The 20,703-nt window shown below is 37.0% G+C and overlaps 1 long non-coding RNA gene across 1 annotated transcript; it reads right to left on the minus strand.

Annotated features, from left to right (window-relative positions):
* Positions 1-686: 686 nt before the first annotated feature.
* LOC126652165 (uncharacterized) lies at positions 687-12,815 on the minus strand. The gene is made up of 3 exons (XR_007631897.1): positions 12,751-12,815; positions 4,742-4,800; positions 687-782 (listed from the first exon to the last, which is right to left on the minus strand). It is a non-coding gene; the product is annotated as an uncharacterized LOC126652165 (long non-coding RNA).
* Between the last annotated feature and the right edge of the window lie 7,888 nt (positions 12,816-20,703).

Here is a 20,703-nt window from a genome sequence, read left to right on the forward strand (position 1 = left end):
AAAGATTTTGAGAGAGTCTGAAGACAAACCACAAAACCAAACCTGGATCCAGATCCAGATAATGAGGCAGCAAATAGGATTTTCTGGGCACTATTTGCATTTCAGTGTTATTGCAGCTGCTACTACTATGATAACACAGAGGTTTGTCTGAAAGATTATGAACAGCTCACTTGATGACTCTTCTGCATATTATCAGATAACACAAGTAAATAAACATAGAGCTTAACACATTTTTAGGTCCCAGAAGCACAAATGCAAAGCCTAGCACACCTGAACACTTCATCCAGGGACTGTCCCTTTCCTTACAAGTTTGTACTATGCATGGCACAAAGAGGACCTGTGGCTCTTAGATCATAACACAACTGCTCAGTAAAAGCAAGGACCATGAAGCAGACCCACATCGAGATAAAGCACTTGTTAAGCAGTGGGATTTTGTATTTTATGCAGCTTTGTTTCTAGTTCCTCTGTTAAGTGTAAGATGAGTTTCGTGCTTAAAACAGCAATTCCAGATCTTTGCAATGCATCAAGACATTCTTTTGTCTAGTTTTAAAGCACTTGTGCTGAGTATCTCTGAATATAAAGTGGATACTCTGATATTACAAAGTAACAGGTACTCAGAAAGAAAATTAGTTTGAAAATAGTTCCTTTTAGACCATAAAGAAAATATCTTACATAGTTTGTATTTACCTTAAATGAACCAAGGATTTCAGTTCTACTTGACATGTATCAAAACCAGTTCCAGTGTATTAGATTGGCGTTTAAATAGGCAGGCTTCTGACAACCTAAGAAAAGAAAATTGATTTAAAAATCACCAAGTTATTTAACTCATATGATCGTCTCAACAATCATAGTGGTTGTACTTTAACACATAGTTTCTTGTACTTTAGTTTTCAGTGCACAAAAGGTAAACCTGGGCCAAAATTTTAGAAAATGCATGTTTTAATAAGTCAGAATTTGGGCAGTTCTCCATTAAAAGAACACAGATATAACTGTTGGAACAGGGACATACTGAAGATTTGTTTTTGATACCGATTAATATGCTATCAGTGCTACTTAATTTCTTTCACAGTTAAGATCCTTTTAGTTTATATTCTCTAAAGTAATTTGAATCACACCTTTCATTTACTATGGTTTTGTACAAGTGCTTTTTTACCCCATCAGTCTCAGGGAATTTTAGCCAAAGGTATCTTACTGTCTCCTACTCATCATTACCTTGGGGTGGGATAGCTGTTTCTTCCCACTGAGACTAAATATGAAAACATGTCCATGTTGAAAAAGGGTCAACACTTTGCAAGTCTCTTCTAAGTAGATAATTATATTCCTCCTTCCAAAAAGCTTTCAGTTTTGAAGGCGGGCAGCAAAATTAATCATTAATCATAAATATTTCTTTACTTAAGCTATTCTTTTCAGCAGGTCTAATCTGAAGGGATGGTAGGAAGCCAAGTGTAACAGGGGATGCACAAGTGTGCCAGGAAACATATGAGAGAGCAGGTGAAGCAAAGGAAATCCTTCACACATTCCAGCATCCTTACCTTCATCTCATGAGAAAAAAGCAAATATAGCTTAATTGTGGGGGTTTTATGTTTGTTATGTACAACTCTTGAACAGCAGAAAACAGACAACAGAGTAAATTTCAGACAAATCCATTCCAGTTGCAGATTATTAGATACATCACAGGTTAGCATTTTCCTTATTTTGCATTGATTATTGTAATATTCTTCACTTAAAAATCAAAATCACAGAAAAACAGATGAATTTCAATTGGGGTTTTGTTGTTGGTTTGTTTTTGTTTTTTTTTTTAATCTGCATGTAAGAGGTCCATAGGAGACACACTTAATTCAGGAAACAACAGGACAATAAATAAAGCACTTGTTTTTTTCTGGTGGACAAAAAACCCCCAAACAAATAAAAGAGGCAAAAATGGATATATTCACCATAACCATGCAGGAGAGATTAAAACAGTCCCTATGGCCTCCTTTCCCACTTTCTCTGTCACTGAAAATAAACAACTTTTACTTCTGCCACAATCTCTCACTTACTGCTTAGCCATTCAGTGGAAAAAAAACCACACAAGAATTTCAATCGAAATACCTGTTTGAGATTTGTGGGCAATGGAACAGCAGAGTTTGCACACATTTCTGAGTCTCTGAGGTACTGATTCTTATACTGATTAATCCATAAAACTTGAATGAATCAACATTTCTCCAGTTCTAGGTGGCACCAGCTAACATTGTAAAAGCGACATTAGAAACCAGGAAAGATCTAATAAGCAACAGTTCATGTGGAATTCACCTGTGAGGTCCTTACCCCAGTCAGCCAGCTGATTTGAAAATTCTGCTTGCAGATATGTAGAGCAAATTCTGTGTCATGAGTGCCCGGTAACTTCTTTTAATTATATCATTTAAAAAATGTCCAAAACAGGAGGGAATAAAATATTTCTATTTCAAACATTTTCATTACAACTTGTTTCTAATTATAGTGCATGTTCTGTTATGGAAAAAAATATTGGACTGTTATGGACTAAAATATTAAGTCATGATCAGAAAAAAACCCTTAGTTTAGGGACACACCGTCATCTACTCTTCCTTGGTTATTTAAGCTCTCTCTGCTCATTATAGGGAAGACAGGGACCTCATTTGGAGAGAGTTTATTCATTATCATATCATAAAACAGAGCCCCTTCCACTATACCAGCAAATGTTTGAGTTTCCTTTAGTGACTCTCTCCCTCAGTAAGCTGAACTTCTGCTTCTGTGCTCTTACCTTGTGCTTCTGAGCAGTCAGTCATGACTACATCCAACAGCTGCATCGTAAGGGTTGTCTATGTAACTTATTACAAACAAAACACACAAAACAGGGCAGTCTCCACAGTTTCAGTTAGGGACAGGGCTCATGTTCAATTCCAATGGATAAACCAACAAAACTATCTTTAAGAATTTGGAAGATATTTACAAATGGAAAAAATGGGGAAATAAATGTTTTAGATCAAACCAAATATATATCTTTACATCTACCAAGCCAAAATGTCACATGCAGAAAAAGAAGAAAAAAAAAAAAATGGGGTTAACAGTTTGAAGGTTTGGAAAGGGAAAGCTTAGGGAAGAAAGTGTGGAAACAAAATCTTCAAAACCACACTATCTATCCACTCACGGCTTCAGTAAGAGCCTGAGGAATGAGATGCTGGAAAGCAGTGCCATAGAAAGGAACCTGGAGGCCCTGGTTGATGACAACTGGAATATGAGTCAGCAGTGCCCTGGCAGCCAGGAGGGCCAACTGTGTCCTGGGGGCATCAAGCAAAGCATCACCAGCTGGTCAAGGGAGGGGAGTGTCCTGCACTGCTCTGCTCTGATGTGACCTCACCTTGAATATTGTGTGAGTTGTGGGAAGCACAGTATAAGAAAGATATTAAGCCATTAGAGAGTGTCCAAAGGAGGGAAATTAAGATGGGGAAGGACCTTGAAGGGAAGCCATGAGGAGTGGCTGAGGTCACATGGTGTGTTCAGCCTGGAGAAGAAGAGACTGAGGGGAGACATCATTGCAGTCTACAACTTCCTTGTGAAGGGAAGAGGAGAGACAGGCACTGATCTCTACTCTATAGTGACTGGTGAGAGTACCCAAGGGAATGGTCTGAAGTTGTGTCAAGGGATGTTTGGGTTGGATATTAGGAAAAGGTTCTTCACCCAGAGAGAGATTGGGCATTGGAACAGGCTCCCCAGGGAAGTCGTCACAGCACCAAGCCTGTTGGAGTTCAAGAGGAGTTGGAGGATACTATGAGACACATGATGTGACTCTTGGTGGATGGTCCTGTGCAAGACTAAGGCTTGGACTAGATGATCTTTGTGGATCCCTTCCTACTCAGCATATTCTGTGATTCTGTGCCATTCTCCAACTTTCTGTCTGGAGGAGATGATACACTTGCTCATATATAAGCATCTAGTACCTTTCAGATGCTTTAGGGCTTTTAGCTTGGCCTTTGGTTGACATTTTAGAAGAGCATGGGTCTCCTGTTGGTCTTGTGTCATATTTCCTAGTTCTGCACAGATGCCTTGGACACCCTGAGGGAATCTTATATTGCCCCAGACACTTCCCCATAGACAAAGAATTTCAACCAGCATGTCAGATCCTTCAGTGTCATTAGATAGTCTGATTCTGTGCCTGTGTATCAAAGTAACCAAAATGGGTCTAAATAATCTGCCTTTGGAAGCCAAGAACTGTGAACCTCTCAAAAGCTTAACTGTTCTTTTAGCGACTGGAATAACTGAAATGTTCTTACTCCTAGTGCAGATTTTTTTGACTGAAAACCATAAAAACTATTACTCATTGCCTTAGGCAAGTCTACGTCTTTTTAAGTCTTCATATGAGCCTTCAAATTCTCGAAATACAGCAAAAAGATTCAAGCACCTTCTTGCTCAATTGAAACAAGGATTTTTTCTACAGATTTTTTATTTCAATAAGTCCAGTGAGAAGCCAGTTTAGAAAATAAATATTGATCCATGCTATACAAGTTCACAATAGTCACAAATTAACAATTTTATTAGGGAAGTAGAGTTGGATTTTAATGTATGAAAGTGCTGAGAAGATTTTCAAATAGAAATCCTAAAATTTTAATATCTTACTAGTGGAAAACATAATGCATTGTCAACTTACCAAAAAATAGGCTGATTCACTCAATAATTAATTTTGTAATATGAAACTTTTTCTTCCTAATACCATTTAAAAAAATAAAGAAAATAGAAAACTGACCTAGTCATCTGCTGGCATTTTCTTGTTGATACTAATCCAGGATACCACTACACAGCCACCTGAAAGACAATAGGAGAAAACACATCACTTTTTCTGTACTTCTGCATAGTGTTCCTCTTCAGCAAGGACTCTAGGGCTTTTTGAAGAGTTTTCCCCAGTGAAGGGGGTCAGCCCTGGCAGAAACAGCACAACAGCTTTCAACATGCTTAGCCTTGTGCACCCCTTTTTAACTTCTGAATTTACTTCATTATCACAAAATTCCCTAGTAACTGTCAACAGACCATTGTTTCTATGGCATACCTTAAAAAGATTGTCTTGATTTTGATCAGCCTCTCACCTTCAACTGAATATTGACTCTGTTCAGATTTGGAAAATAATGAGCACAGAATCACAGAGCTATCATTGAGGTAGGTATAGATTCTATTCTTTTTATTTTCAGTATACTTAACACTAATGAAGGATGCTGGAAGAGTATCTAAGAGTGCAGAAATCTTATCCTGTTAAAAACTGTACACCAGAAAAACAAGACCATTTTAAATTCTGAAAATCAGTTTGACATATTGGATGAAATTGCAATGGTTCTGCTATGTTGTATTTTTTTCTGCCTATGCATTTTGAGACAAATAAATAAAAGCTACAAAATCAGTGGCAAGGATGGAATAAAAGAATGCACTTAGCAGGGACAAAAAAATCTCAAATAAGAGTATAACTTCTTAAAAGTTAGGGTCCCCATGTTTCTGTGACACTTTTTCATTTAGAAAATATGAAAACTAGATGATAAAAATAAATTGCATAAATTTTGTTCCTTTAAAGGCAGTAACTAAACAGCACACACTGCCTGAGTCCTCCCTTTGCTTACTGAAAATAATGGTTAGAAAATTATATGTTTACTAATTAGGAAGCAACAACAGCTTCACATAAGATATTAGAGAGATAACTGAAAGGTCTATGACAGCCTAAGCTTCACATTTAAATATTGCTGTTAAATGCTTTGTGTCTAATATACCACATAATTAGAGTATAAAAAAATTCCTACTAACAAAACAAGTGACAGGTGTGCACTACTAAAGAGGTATTCGGGGTTAAATTATATGAAATGGAGAGAAGGCATTGCAAATGCACAAGTGGACTCTGCTGGTCATAGCTGCCAGTTATGAGACTGCAGAGAAATGTAGAGTTGTCTGACAGAGACTGCAGAGAATTGCTTATTTTGCTCAATAAACCATTTTATATGCATGGTATCACACAGTACAGAGTATGCATTCATCAACCAACAAACTCCTAGCTCTCACAAAACAATTTAACAGGATGCTGCCAACTTGAAATACTGAGAATATGAAGCCTTGCCCCTCTGCAACCCCCCTCCAAAAAGAAAAGAACCTACCAAACCCATGATTTAGTTCTGCCATTTTTTTTTCTGATTTTGTAATCATATTTTCCAACCAAAGAAAAAATTTTCCTTTCTGTGGCTGTGTGAAAGATAACCCACGGAAAACTGGCTGCATTAGTAAAGGGCAAACTAGATAGAATTAGCCTCTTTTATTTTACACTTGTTACTTGTAACAGAAAGCTTACTATTTGTAGAAAATACACCTTGGTATTTAGAAAGAAGAGTGACTTTTTCCTGTGTATAGCTGTTCTTTAAACAACCTGGTCTGTAGACCCAGCTGGCAGAAGCATGCACAGAGTTGCCAAACTCTAAACCACAATAAAATTATCAGTAATGCAATCAGTTTAGGTGTCATTACTTCCAATGGCACTAGCAAAATTACTCTAAAAGGATGTAAATTTTTTTTTAGTAAGATTTGTTAACCAAACTTCACAACTTCATTGTAGCAAGCAGTGGTTGGAGTACATAGAACAAGCTGCCTTGGTGCTTAGCCTGAGCAAAATAAAAAACATACCTACTTCATGAATTTCAAATGCCCCATAGGAACTAAATGCAAGTGAGCACTGACATTTCAGGTAATTGCATTTTCTATATAAGGAACCTTTAAAATTTACCAACCAAATCTCCATGAGCAGAATCTATAGGGTTTTATAAAAATTTCTTGCTTATCTCTCTTTCATACAAGGTTTGCAAATCTAGAAAGGAAAGAAAGAAGAACCTTGGCATGCCATTTCCTCACTACATGACAAACTATAGTAATTATAAATAAAATAATATAAATACCAAGTATTTCACATAAAAATTAACAGAACTGTACACATACATTCCTGGTTCAATGCACAGATAAATCCAGGTAGTTACCAAAATATTTTTTGATTTTTTTTTTAGGTTCCTTTTAGTAATGGTAGGAAATGAAATTGAAACAATACCACCAAATTTCCATTATTATTCAATTAGCCTAAAAATAGTCACATGTTTGGGACAAAAATTTCAAGGTTACAATGAAATAATTTATTTCTTTCAGTATATTAAAAATACTCCAAGTTAGTTATTCTGAGATATTACAGCTGAAAACCATGTAAAAGGCAATTTTGGTTTTGTAAGAACTATTTTTGGGTTGAGTTATGCTCTTAACAACCATTTTGTAACTTTCTTTCTTACTAGTATTACCATTTTATTGGCCATTTTTTGCTGTGATCCACAAAATTTGAATCACCTCAGAATCATATTTCACACTAAGCTAATTTGGAATATATCTTAAAAATTTCATAGATGTGAGCAGCACTCAGGTGCAGACATTTTAATAGGTGTTCTCAAACTTTCCACCGGCCAGCCATCAGGTTAGCCACTCCATCACTAACCACCCCCCCCTTCAACTTTACCCTTCTCACAAGAATCTAGTGACGTCTATGAAAGCATTGCAATCATGAATTTGGACAAAGCTAACATTAGAATGTGTTGTATGTGTGTGTGTGCGTATTAATGACACTATGAAAGAATTAGAAATACTGTACAGAGTCATCAGGGCAGGGGAGAGGTTGCAGCCCCACAGTTGCTATCAGGACCCTGGTGTTCAATTGCTAAAAAGAATAATTTGAACAAGCTGACTACCCCTGAGATGCTGACCCTTCTCCCAGCTTCTCTCTCCCCTCTAGGACAGCTCTCTCCTCCTGCTTCCAAGATGAAGACTGCAGAAGATATAACCACTACAAATAAAGAGCATAAACACTACAATTTTTCCTAACAGTTTTGATCACAGACTTAAGAGTATGCATTCTGTAAATATGAAATTATCAGTTTAGCTTTCTCAACCTTAGAAGCAGTCATCCTTCGCAAAAACATCTTCATATGTTTATTCTTATGGATAGAGCAATTGACATTACTATGTGATCTTCTCTAAAATTGCCTAAACATACAAATCAGATTGCATGAGAAAACATATATTTTACTGACACCTTTAGGACACCTGAAAATTAAGTTATTGATCATTCTATTAATCTTTGGTTTACTGTAATTTAAAAGCATAATTTATTATTTTCTTCATACAGTATCTTTGGGCAGAACATATATTTGGTTAAGTCTAGCTAAACATTACTTCAAAGAGAAAATGGGAACCACAGTTAAGAAGTATCCTTACAATTCATGAGATAATGAACAATAATATAATACTTCTCTGTTTACCAGACATGTCAAAACTGTCACCTGTACACTTGTTATCATAATTCAATGAGAAAAACAGTGCACCAGTCTCTCACATTTAATGGTTAAATGAGTTCTTCATGGTTTTACACCTCATATTCATCTTAAGAATATCACTACAATGAAACTCTGAAGATGAAGGAGAGTGGGACAATTAACATGCAAGAGGTTTATCTGCTTTGTATCAAGTAACTGTAAACTCTAACTTATTTATCTTATTAGGATAAAAGAATGGAACCTTTACTTAGACAGAAAATCCTTCAATTTCTGAATCTGGTAGTCAGAGCACCATCTGGTCTTTGTTCTTCTCTGAGTTTCTTTATTGAGCTTTCCCCATGCTCCTTAGAAACTTCACAGATGTAGGTTTTCTCCAGTTCCCAGCCCTCTGTCTCTAGGGGGACCTAAAATGTCCATCATTATGATCATTCTCATCTGCACTAATCTGGCGGAGAGCAATGAGGGAAGATTACTCAGGAGAGATCTGTGTTGAATGTTACATGATTTCCTATCACCTGCTTTCTGACAAACTTCTTGTTTGCCAGGCATTTGTCAGATATTCTGTACTTATTGTCACAAGGGACATCCATCCTAACTCAGTTCTTTAGAAAAATTTAGAAGGAAACTTATGCCTGACATTTATTTATACATAACACTAACATTTATGCTCTACCATTACTATATTTTTTCATGTTGCTTTCTATTAAATCAACATTACAAAGTGCAGAGTTAGTTTTTTTAACCCAATTTACTTTATATGCTTTTCCCCTAAATTGAATATATGTGACTGCTGACAATTTTCAGAATGGAAGTAAAGATTATACAATATAATTCATACTGCAGCAGCAAGTGCTAAAATCTGAAGATAAGCTATCCCTTCACCTTGTGATTTGTGAAAACACTACATCATTTCAGACATATATTATGTCATCATCACATTGTTTCTTGCACAGAGTCTGTGTTATCATCATTCTAACCAGATTTAGCAAACAGAAAAATCTTTGGGTAATCTGATTTCATTCCCCAACACCAGAAACACATTAATAAAAACATCTGTCAAATCAGAATGCTCAGGCAAAATTAAAATAAAAAGTCCTCAAGTTTCTACTGAAATAATATATTATGCTTACTACTGGGGCAGAAAGAGAATTTAACCTATACCTAGCACTTTTGTAAACAACTATTGCAGGCGGTCATTTTATGCTTAAAAACATCTTAGGATATTGTCCTATGTTGTAATTTCTCCAACGCCAAAGCAATTTTAAGAAAACACCTGCTCTCTCCAGGTTGGAGGCATGCACCTGCCGTTATGCAGTAAGACAACTTAATGGTAGGGGTGGTTTGCTGGTGTTTAAGTCAGACTGCTCTGGAGCGTGACTCCACACAGAATCACAGTGGCATGATTAAGAGACCGTCAGACTGAGGCAAGCAAGAAGGTGTTTGATTTGGAACACCTTCACCCCTGGAGAAGTCTGGTTAGGGGCTGCACCATTTGTCAGTGAGAAACAGTCCTTCAGGGACCTGCTGACTACAGAATACTAGGGGAGCATATAAATTCCAGGTGGTGTTTTCAAAGGAGGTGTGTATGGGAGTCTGGGTACGAAGGGCAGTGAAAGCCGGACACGCAACACCAAGCTACTCTGGAAATCCCAGCACTAGAGAGAAATATCTGCCCAGTTCTTATTTGGGTACCTTGAGATTGCATTTATCTCATTCACTGAACCAGGTATTAAAAAAAATGAAAGAAATCATAGAGAGTGCATAATGAGAACAAGAGAAGAGGACTGAGTCAGCCTGAGACAGATGCAGGCAGAGGGGAGGCAGGACGGGACTGCATAGCGGTAAGACTGAGTCACAGCTACTGCCAGTGAAGAAGAGGAGAAGGAGGAAGGGGGAAAAACAAGCTTCAATTCCTTCTCAGTAAGCTTTGGCAATCTTTCTGCAACACAGAAATACCCAAACTAATTTTTAAATGATCAGTCTAACTTGCCATCACTATGCTCAGTAAGGACTAATTATCCTGTTTCTCAGCCCCTATGATAGTAGACATACCTGAAAGGCATGAATACACACAATTTTAAATATATTTTATAAAGTATGAGCTACGGCATGACTTAAATAAAGCTTGACAGACTTATAAATCACATGACCAGGAGCTTATAGGCCAACATCCTGCACATGCAGTTATCACAACCAGTTAGTGAGGAAAAATATCACTGGTGTAAAACAGTTACATTTTTTAATAGCAATTTAAAGCTCTGGATGGATTCCAGAGCTTTCCTGTTGTGTTTTGTTTGGGGGGGGGTGGTGTTTTTTTGGGTTTGTTGTGGGTTTTTGTCAGCTGGATTCTTTGTAACTATAGAGGGAAAATATTGCTAAGTAACCTGACTCTCACTCCAGACTCCTACCTAGACTCTCATCCTGACTTTAGAATGGCAGTTTCAAGACTCAGAATAGAATATAAATGTTTAAGGAGAATGTAAGGATTTTATTTTCCTTTCCATAAGAATGCTTCTGGTAATTTATTCATTGGAGAATTTCCTTACAAATAACCAGACATAGAACAGCTAGATACCCAGGGTAGTAGCTAGGCAGTTAACATGCACAGATGCTTTTGAAGAAACACTACTAAGCAATTCAGATTGTGAAATCAAAATGCAATTTTCACTTGAGACACTCTTTGCAAAGCTGCTTCTTTGTTAGCTACTAGTGGGAAGATAGGACGACAAACGTGGTTTATGTGTTAGAGCTGTTCCCTTTCACAAACCCAGAAGGGACCTATTGGTGTCTCTGCTGTAACAAAAAGCAGGATATATACAGCAAGGCAATAACCAGCAACAGCAAATCTTTTGGCTCTCTTGGTGTGCTGTAGGGACTGATCTCTAGTAAGCTCACATAACACAGACAAAATACAGGTGGATGAACTTGGGAATGCTACCATTATTTGCTTATCACACATTATGGAATATCTATTTTGGTCTCATATTAAGGTGATAGACTGTAAAGTGGAGGATTATGTTTACAATTGCACTATTTCACCAATAATGTTTTCAGTATATAATAAACAGAAAAAAAAAATATGACAAGACTGTTCTTACAAGAGCACTGATTTTGAATTGGAACTAGAGGCTATACCTGAGGTCCTGGTTTAGATTAAACAGGTGTCAAAATCTAACAACTTCATCTGAGATCTCCTAAGATCTGCTTCACTTGGATTAATGTTGAAGAATGAATATTATTTTAAGGAAAGTTGAATGAAGGTTTTTTTCTAGTTAGATGGAAAATATGAATATATTTTGTCTGGAAAAAATACAAAGCTAATGCCATGTTCCTCAAAACCCCAAAACATTTTGCATTTATTTAATTAAGAAATAATTCCTTTATTTTAAATAAAAACAATAAATTAAAGAATAAAATAAAACAAAAAATCACATTTGTCAGTCTGAGAAGTACCAAAAAAGAGGTAACACAAATTTGATATTACTCATGCACCTAGGCCTTGATAATAAAGAAGGAGCAGCAACCAACAAAGGAATGAAGGCTCAGGAACACAGGTCTCCTGTAGAATCATCTGAATTATTCATCTCTGAAAGTTTATCAAAGCATGAAACTACTGACCATCAGTCTTCAGTTTTGCTGAATTCTCAGATAAAAAAAATACCTCTTGATGCAAGCATTAAGAACCCAATAGCTGACACAAAACATCAACATGCAGACTCAAATTTATGTAAAAAAATCTTAACCTAGTTTTAAGTAGACAGTTGCATTCCATATCAGTTTACATTTTGAAATATATTTTTGTCCTTTACTGGAACAAAACCAGAGTATTCAAATATTATTGCAACATGTCCCAGTGTCTTTAGTCCAAATAGAAGCATTCAGATTTGGGGCTGGTTTGGTTTTAACTGGTATTTCAGTTTCCTCCTACTCTCTTTTCTTTCTTCTGGTCAAAAGTAACAAAAAGAACTTTGAAATCTCAAAAATACTCAAATGTTATCTGAATTTTTGAGAATTATCAGAATTAACCCATAGCCCTGAAACAGCATATTTTGAAGACAATATATGTAATTTAAACCTTTTTAACCAGCTTTCCAGTATCTTTATTTTTCACTAGTATCTACCTGTTGATGTGCACCTAAGGGCCTACGAGGAAAGATCAAAATAAAAAAATGCAATGTTAGATTAAAGTAGCATTGACAAACATTTTATCAACTTTGGTTGACAATCCCACTGAACAGAAAGGGATTTTTGAGAGGGTTCTCATTTAAATACTTCTTATGAGACAATGTTATTGTACAGGGGTTTTTTCTTCTTTCAAATCAATTCACCGGTGTTAAAAGAATATAATAATTCAGTAACAATTGCTATATAGTAATTGTTTACCACTTACTAAGCCAAGGGACAACTCATTTAATAAACCTACCTCTGAAAACTGCTTCTCATGTGAGACTGTCAGAATCTTCCAATGTTCATAATTGCAGTGTGGTGGGGTAGTGCTGGGCTGAAAGCAGAAGACAAAGACATATTACATAATATGCATTTATTCCCAGTGCATACTTTTAAATGTATAGCTGGATTTAACACTATGATAATCTCATTCTTATTAATGTAACAATCCCAGTTGCAGTACCTCAATTTATGATCCTCATTCATTCACATCCATCAAGCTGCTGTCTTTGATTGTCACAGTGTTTTCTCAAAGGAAAGTATTCAGAATAATTTTACATTTTAATACCCAAGTATATTGTATTGGAAACCTCCACCAAATATACAATTTGCTTCTCAGTCAGTTTAAAATTGTTTGCTCACTCCACATTTTACATTGTTTGGCACAATTCACAAAACATTTTTATTGAAATATTCAACTCTCAAGCAATTGAGACCCCCCATGTTTCTAACGCTATCCTTTTCCTGACGAGCTATTAGAGGTATATGTTAGTCCTAGCCATGCAAAACATAGATTTAAAAGTGTCGTCTGTTTAAATAAAAAACTCATTTGCATTTTTACCCAAAATAGGAAACTAATGATATTCAGAAGGATGTGTGTTTTGATGATAGCAAAAACAGTTTTTTAAACATATTTCTGTTGATCATTGTGGAACCCATACAGCTAAAAAGTGTGTTTCTTACTCTTAACCCACAGTATCAAAGCTGGTAACGTATGCTCCAATTTGTAAAGCATTTAAGGACATGCTTTCCTTTGTGTATGCACAAAAAGCACTTTCCTAGGTTGGAATTAAGGACATTCATAAAAGTGAAAACATTCCCCAGATGAGATGTGGCTACACTGCTAAAATGCAGCCAACACAAGCACATGCGGAAAGTAATTGATTTAAACACATTGTTAAATCAGAGCCTGAATTACAATTGCTGAGCCAATTTCCATCTCGTCAGCTTTACAATTAATACTGTCAGGCAGCAAGGACTTACTACAGGGTCTGTGATCCCTTTATTAGCAGCATTTACTGTGGTTCATTACTCATGCTCAAGGATAAAAGCAGTCATGAACAGAATATCGCATGTACCATCATTGCACTGAGCCAAATATAGAATCGTAGAACCACAGAATAGTTTGTGTTGTAAGGGACCTTCCAAGCCCCCTTTTGTGGTCAGGGATGCCATTCACTAGACCAAGTTCTGTACAAACACCTTGAAAGCAATTTGTGCTAGTGTGCAGCCACGTCAGCATACAAAAGACGCAGAAATGTAAAGAAGACCTTTGAAGCCATTGATTTCCAAAAAGAAAAAGGAAGATATACTGTGGACCCACCAGTGTTACTACTGTCACATTCCCAGCACACGTCACAGAGTACATCTGTTTGCACTTCCAGGACTGAACTGATTTGCAACCATGTATATCTTATCACAATACAGTGTTCAGGATTTCAAGATATATTCAAAATGGTTTGAAAACACAGTAAAGCTCAGACTGTAATTAAGCAAGCCTTTCTTTGCAGACAATGAAACAGGCGGTGCAGTGGATGTCAAGAAATAATGTCTCTCTGCCACCTAGAGGCAATCCAGACACTCCCTGTTTTATCCTCGTATAAAACCTTTCCTGGTTCTCCTGCTTAAAATGCAGATATCCTGTACTGAGTTACAAGGATAGAGTAGATTAATCTCAAGTTTGTTAAGCATGCAATGAAGTAAATCAACACTTTATGGAAAATGGATATCAGTTAACAGTCAGATAAATATCCAGGTCCTTGTACTACCAAGAAAATTGTAACTAAGCCCAAAGGCTGTGACATCCTGCAATACAGGGATCTCTTTCAGAGGCAATAAAAATGTAATTATGTATATTTTATTACCTAAATGGAAAAACTTGATTAAAAAGCATCAGCAGCGAAAGTACTTCTACAACGTAAAGTTGGACAGTACAAAACCAGTAATACAGCTCTCATCTTTTAGTTTTAAAAAAAGGAACACATAGTATTTCAAAGAAGTCTCCAGAACTTTGTTTTCGCTATTGTTCCACTAAAATGTTTACTGGCTTCTTGAGTGTTGAAAAGTTGCACTGAGAAAATAATTTAAAACCAGAGTCTTTGGACTAAAGACCCTGGGATTTGCTATGAAGTAAATCCAGACATGTTTAAGTAAAAGTCACTGTCTTTGTTTACTTCTATAATTTTTATTGGTATTATCATTTTAGCTGAAATTTTCCATGTTGGGTGTCTACACAGACTGATGGACTTGGAGGAGTTTTGTTTTTAATATTCAACAATCCTGTTTATATGTAGTTAAATAAACAATTTTAAACAAACTTGAGAGAGTTTGGGGGGTGGGAGAAAAGTCCACCTAAAAACTATCAGTTTGGCTGCTGCACTAATAAATTCTAGTGCTTCTTAAACTTCAAAGGGGAGTCATTACTCACTGCTGTCTACCATTTGAAAGACTTGAATTCATCCGTACCTGGTGGGGTTCTACAACCATGAAATAAACTGTCACTTGCATGTGTCCAGCAGAGATTTTCAAAAAGCTTATTAGTTAAGTTCTCTAAAGAGTCTGTCTATCGTGAGAATGATCCTCAAAGCTCCTAGAAACCAAAAATAAAGGACTACACTGATATGCCATTCTCATTAGGCATGTGCTAAACAGTTTACACAGGATTTTCCCTAAAACTATCAAAAAGGTTTTTTCAGAGATTACTGGACACCAATCAAGAGTAGAATTACTAGGACGGGTATTCAGAAATGTCTCAGCTACTCCATTTTCTTTCTACTTCCCCACACACACCTTTTTGGGTTTTTGTGTGGTTTCTTTGTTTTGGAGGTTTTTTTGGTTTGGTTTTATTCCCAGTTTTTTCCCTGCTTAAATAAGCCAAACAAGTCAGTCAACAGAGATTCTCTTCAACATTTTTGTCCCTGTTTGGAACAGGCAAGAACTTGTAGCAATTTCAGAGACCAACTTTTTTTTTTTTTCCAGGACATATTCATTATATTAGGGCAAGTACAAGAAAGCTGAATACACAGAAGCTTCATCCATTCTGCATGTGACATTAAGCTTATTTATTAATTACTCAGTTCACCCCTTTTTAGTGCCTATGAAAAATGGAAGACATGGATGTAACTCAGCTCAAATTCTGTCCTAGAGAGAAGAAATACAAAGCAGACTGAACAGGCAGGAAAACAGCCTCCATGAGTAGAGGGCTAAGTGCAAGACAGGAAAGATGACTGTGACTGAAACACAGCCACTTCGTGACAGTATGCTTTGAATACTATCCAACTTTATCACTGGTTAGGAATACTCAAGTCTGCATGACAGTCTTATAAAAAATACCCTTCTTGTGAAATCTGTGGTTTTTACAGCTTTAAAAATACGCAAGAAATTGCCTTTTTTCCACTGGGAACTTATACTGACAGCCACCCCACTGCTGCCAGAACTGTATTCACATTTACTTAGTATCTTCAGGCAGGCTGCTGAGGACTTCAGATCTCTGCTTTCCTTTCAGATATTTTTAACCATATGTTCCTAAGCCACCCTCTAGACTGAGACCAACATTTTGTTCACTTCCTTACCCTCCCCAAAAGTGCACTGTGACTGCACTTACTGTTTTTTTCAGCTACTCAGTTGAAAGTCTTTTGACTTTCTGTCTGCAGAAGACAATTCAGCTGACCATAACTTTCTGAATGAGTAGTCTAGAAAACAAAAGAGTGCTCTCTGGGACCTCTTAAAACAGATAGCTACAAAAAAAGAATGCAACAAAAAAGTCATAACATTCAAATACCAAACAGCTAGGAAAAAAAATGGTTAAAGTACCAGCTGGAAAGATGCTCTGAACTGTGAAAAAGGAAATTATTTTTCACTGTTTCTTTCACACTGTGTTCAGGGCAACAGAATTTTCTTTCTTTGAAATGATCAGGATTATGGGAAAGAAATATGATTCCATTATCAGTCTATTTGCCTCTTGGGAAGAACCCGTAAGTCTCTCTAACACTGAGTGTTTGGGTCAAAAGTATGAAGTTATTATATTCTCTAACATAGTATTGGTATCATAAGGAAGAATTTCAATTTCAGGATTATCTGTTTAGCAATATATCTTAATACTTGACATTATCATTGACTTCTCCTCCTAGGGCTTACCTTCTACATCAAAGCTAACAGACTTAATTGCATTCCACCATATTATACATTATTTTAAGGACTGAACTCAACTGAAACTGCCTCAGCTGTGTAGTTTCAGATACTTAGACACTTACTGGAAAAGATATTCCATTTTATCAGAGCTTTTCTCAAATTCCTTGAGTGGTACCCTCAGTTGGCAATAGTTCAATACCTCTAGAGCTGAGAAGTGAGAGGTAGCCAAAACTCCTGTTTTGAAGTATTCATACTTATTCCCTGACTTTGGAGGAATGGAGCTGCTGCCAGCTACTCGAGCTGCTTAGCTCTTCTTGGACTACTGGAAGCACATAAGAAAACTGTTTCTCACTCTTGAGTCTAAAAAAAACACCATAGAACTAGATGATACTAATATCCAGCAGCTCACTATCTCCAGCTGGCAGTGATACCACTGCTTCTTCCTTCTGCACCACTCCAACTGCTGTGCTCCTGTATCAGTCTTGAACCAGCCACGGCATTTGTTGGGCCTTCCATGTAAGAAAAGTTGAAGCATCAAGCTAGCAGAAAACTAGCTCCTATAAAGCAGGGGACTGGGATTGTTTTATCCTGGCTTATGGAATTTGGCTCCCAGAAATGTCTGACAGACACCAAAGCTGGCATGAGGGAAGGGCAGAACTGCAGAGGCAAGAAGAAGTGAGAAGGAAGGAGCAAAGAAGTGGATTGGAAAACCATCTTTCAAAGATAACAAAGGTTGAGCTTTGCTAGGTCTAGACCCTAAATCTATAGGGTTCACATTACCCTTTTGCTCCAACAACTTTTCCTAATCATCAGGAACAGTAGCCCTGTGTCCACTTACCTCATCCTTGCGTATCTGACAACCAAATAAAGTTAGTTAGCATGAAGGATTTTGCTCACATTTCTGGCAGTCACTCCAAAGACATGCCAGTATTTCAGAGTAACACTTTCTCTGTGACTCAATGCACTTCAGAGAAGGATTAAGATAACACGAATTCAGTTCATTATTAATATGGATCATGAAATTATTCCATTTCCATAGCTGTAGAAGAATCAAACTAATCTACATGCCATGAAGCTAATACATCACAGGAAAATTCCCCAATAAACCTGCATATAAAAGAACAGCATTTAGTACTGGTAATTCCAAACATTAATAAAATTATTTTCTCATAGACACCATATGAATATGTGAAAGCTAACAGTGACACTGAGATACAACTGCTACTCATTGCAAGGTCCTTTTCATTGCAGTCCATCAGCCATTTGTCATCTACCATTTCCCTAGTTATTCCAGGTACAATATTATTTTAAAAATTATTCTCATCCTATTACACTGAATGGTAATTTTGATCTAAAAGTTAAAGACAAGATATGAAGCTTCAGGAGTGATTTGCAAAGAAAAATGAACTTGTCATTGCTCATTGTAAATGTAACAGCATATCTTGGCAGTAAAAATGTATAAAATAAAACTAATCATTAGACTAGTGTGCTATCAAGTTTAATGGTCGTTTGTTTTTTCTTTGGAGTATTTTCTTCATGACAAAGTACAGCTGTCAGAGCTTCAACAGATCTTGATTTTTTTTGTCAGAAAAAACAAAAACAATCTGCAGTTTGCTGAATATTTTCCAAGCATAGTTTCCAGTTGCCATAGAAGTAGTAGACATTCTGGAGAAGCTCCAGCTGAACTGAAAGCCAAGCAGTTCTTGGCATTGCAAAATTTATTTTGAGACTGTCACTTGTGTATTTTGGAGGCTTCAGATCAACTCCAAAGAAGGATTTGTGAAACCTTTGGAGCTGATCTGAAGCCTCTAAAATACACAAGTGTTGCAATATGGGCATACAGTAACTTCAGAGCTATGAATGCCTGAGGTCTGCCCTCATCTACATCCACAACCATGGAACAGTATCATATATAAAGCCAGAAAACTGGGCTATCTTCTAGCAGTCAAGGGCAGGAAAGTTTTGAATACTCCTCTACTTATGCAAAATGCTTACTGAATAATTTTCACAGAACAATTTGTTCAGTGATACTGACAGAGTGGGTGCTCAGGACAAGCTGCCAGTAGGCTACCATTTGTGTGAATTTAACACTGAGATTTGATTCATATCTAAAAAAGTATTGATCTGAAATGGTCAAAATCCGAGCAGTGTTTAGCTGCAGTTGGTCAGCTGTGTTGCAGCTCATTTGCATACTCTCCCAACTGGATGCATTTATAGGCATCTCTGACTGTTGTGCAACTCAAAGTAAAATGCAGCTCTTTCCCACAGTGTATGAAACCTCGCATTCTGTGAATGTTTAGGATTGTCAGACTATCTGCAGAGCAAGGAGAGGTGAAAAGAAGGAGAAAGCTTGTTTGAAACAAATTCATTTAACAGTTCAAAACACTTCACACTCTTCACCCCAGCCTTAATTATAATTGACTCTGAAGGACACATTTTACACACAAGCATGCTGGAGATATTTAATCTCTTTCAACACACATGTCCATAAAGCTCTCATCATGGGATATCTAGGGAGAGAGAGCAGTTGCTAAAAGAAAAACTAGAATATGCACAAAATGCTGTGAAAGCCTTATTCCCTTCTCCCAAAAATGGATTTAAGAGAGCTTACAGGTATTTTTCAATCCAAATGATTCTATGGTACTAAGAAGCACAAGTTCTCATTAATACACTTCAAACTCATCTAGGGGCCTATAAAATCCCACATATATGCAATACCCCTCCTGACACTATACAAGGATAGTTATTAGGATCTGGAGTGATGGTTCTATTTCTGATCACTTCTGACACTTGAACTGAACTTTATCTAAAACCTGGTTCTTGAAACACGTTTTCTTTAGAAGGCAGTCTTTAGAAGGATGTTGTTCTCATCCTAGACACAGTTGTTCCAGCAATGGTCCATGCATATCAGAACACAATCTTAGATGTAAAAAACAGAATCAACAGCAAGCAGTGAACTTGCATCGGTCTTGTCACAGTGTAACATAGCAGGCAGTCAAATACCACGCAGCTGCTCACTACTCAGTCCCCGTACACCACTCCAGAAGGACAGGAGAGAAAACTGGGGGAGCAAAAAAGTCAGATTTGTGCATTGAGATAAAAAAACCAGTTTAATAGGAGTGAAAAGGAAGAGGAAATAGTAATGCCAATACTAATAATGGGATTAAGACACACAAAGCAAGTGATGCACAATGCAATTGCTCACCACCTCTTGAATGATGCCCAGCCATATCCAAACAGTGGCCCTGGACCAGCTTACTTCCCAGCTGATGTACTGAGAATGTCGTCATATGATATGGAATATCCCTTTGGCCAGTTTGGGTCAGCTGTCCCAGCTGTGTCCCCTCCCAGCCTCTTGTGTCCCCCAACCTCCTCACTGGGAGGGTGGCAGGACAAGCTGAGAAGTTCTTGACTCTGTGCAAACACAGTTTAGCTCAAACTAAAACATCAATGTGTTATCAACATCACTCTCATCCTAAATCTAAAACTCAGCACTATATTGCTACTAGGAAGAAAATTAACTTTATTTCAGCGAAAACCAGGACAGGTCTCCAACTCCTCTTCATTCAACCAATGGGTATCACTGAAGTCAGAATTTTCTGCAAGCCAGACAGACATGTTAAATTATTTCATATGTCATTATGTCAGATGTGAAACTTTCACCTGAAAATTTTCAAGCGTTTTCTCATAAATTATTTCTGTGCTGAACCAGCTCAGCTTTTAGTCTTTGGCAGCTTCTTTCTTTTTGAGTTGCAGAGCAATTCAACTGTCAAATCACAATGGGTTCTCGAGAACCCCT

Source organism: Myiozetetes cayanensis, unplaced genomic scaffold (assembly GCF_022539395.1).
Source record: "Myiozetetes cayanensis isolate MyiCay16 unplaced genomic scaffold, myiCay2020 scf7, whole genome shotgun sequence".
NCBI lineage: Eukaryota > Metazoa > Chordata > Aves > Passeriformes > Tyrannidae > Myiozetetes > Myiozetetes cayanensis.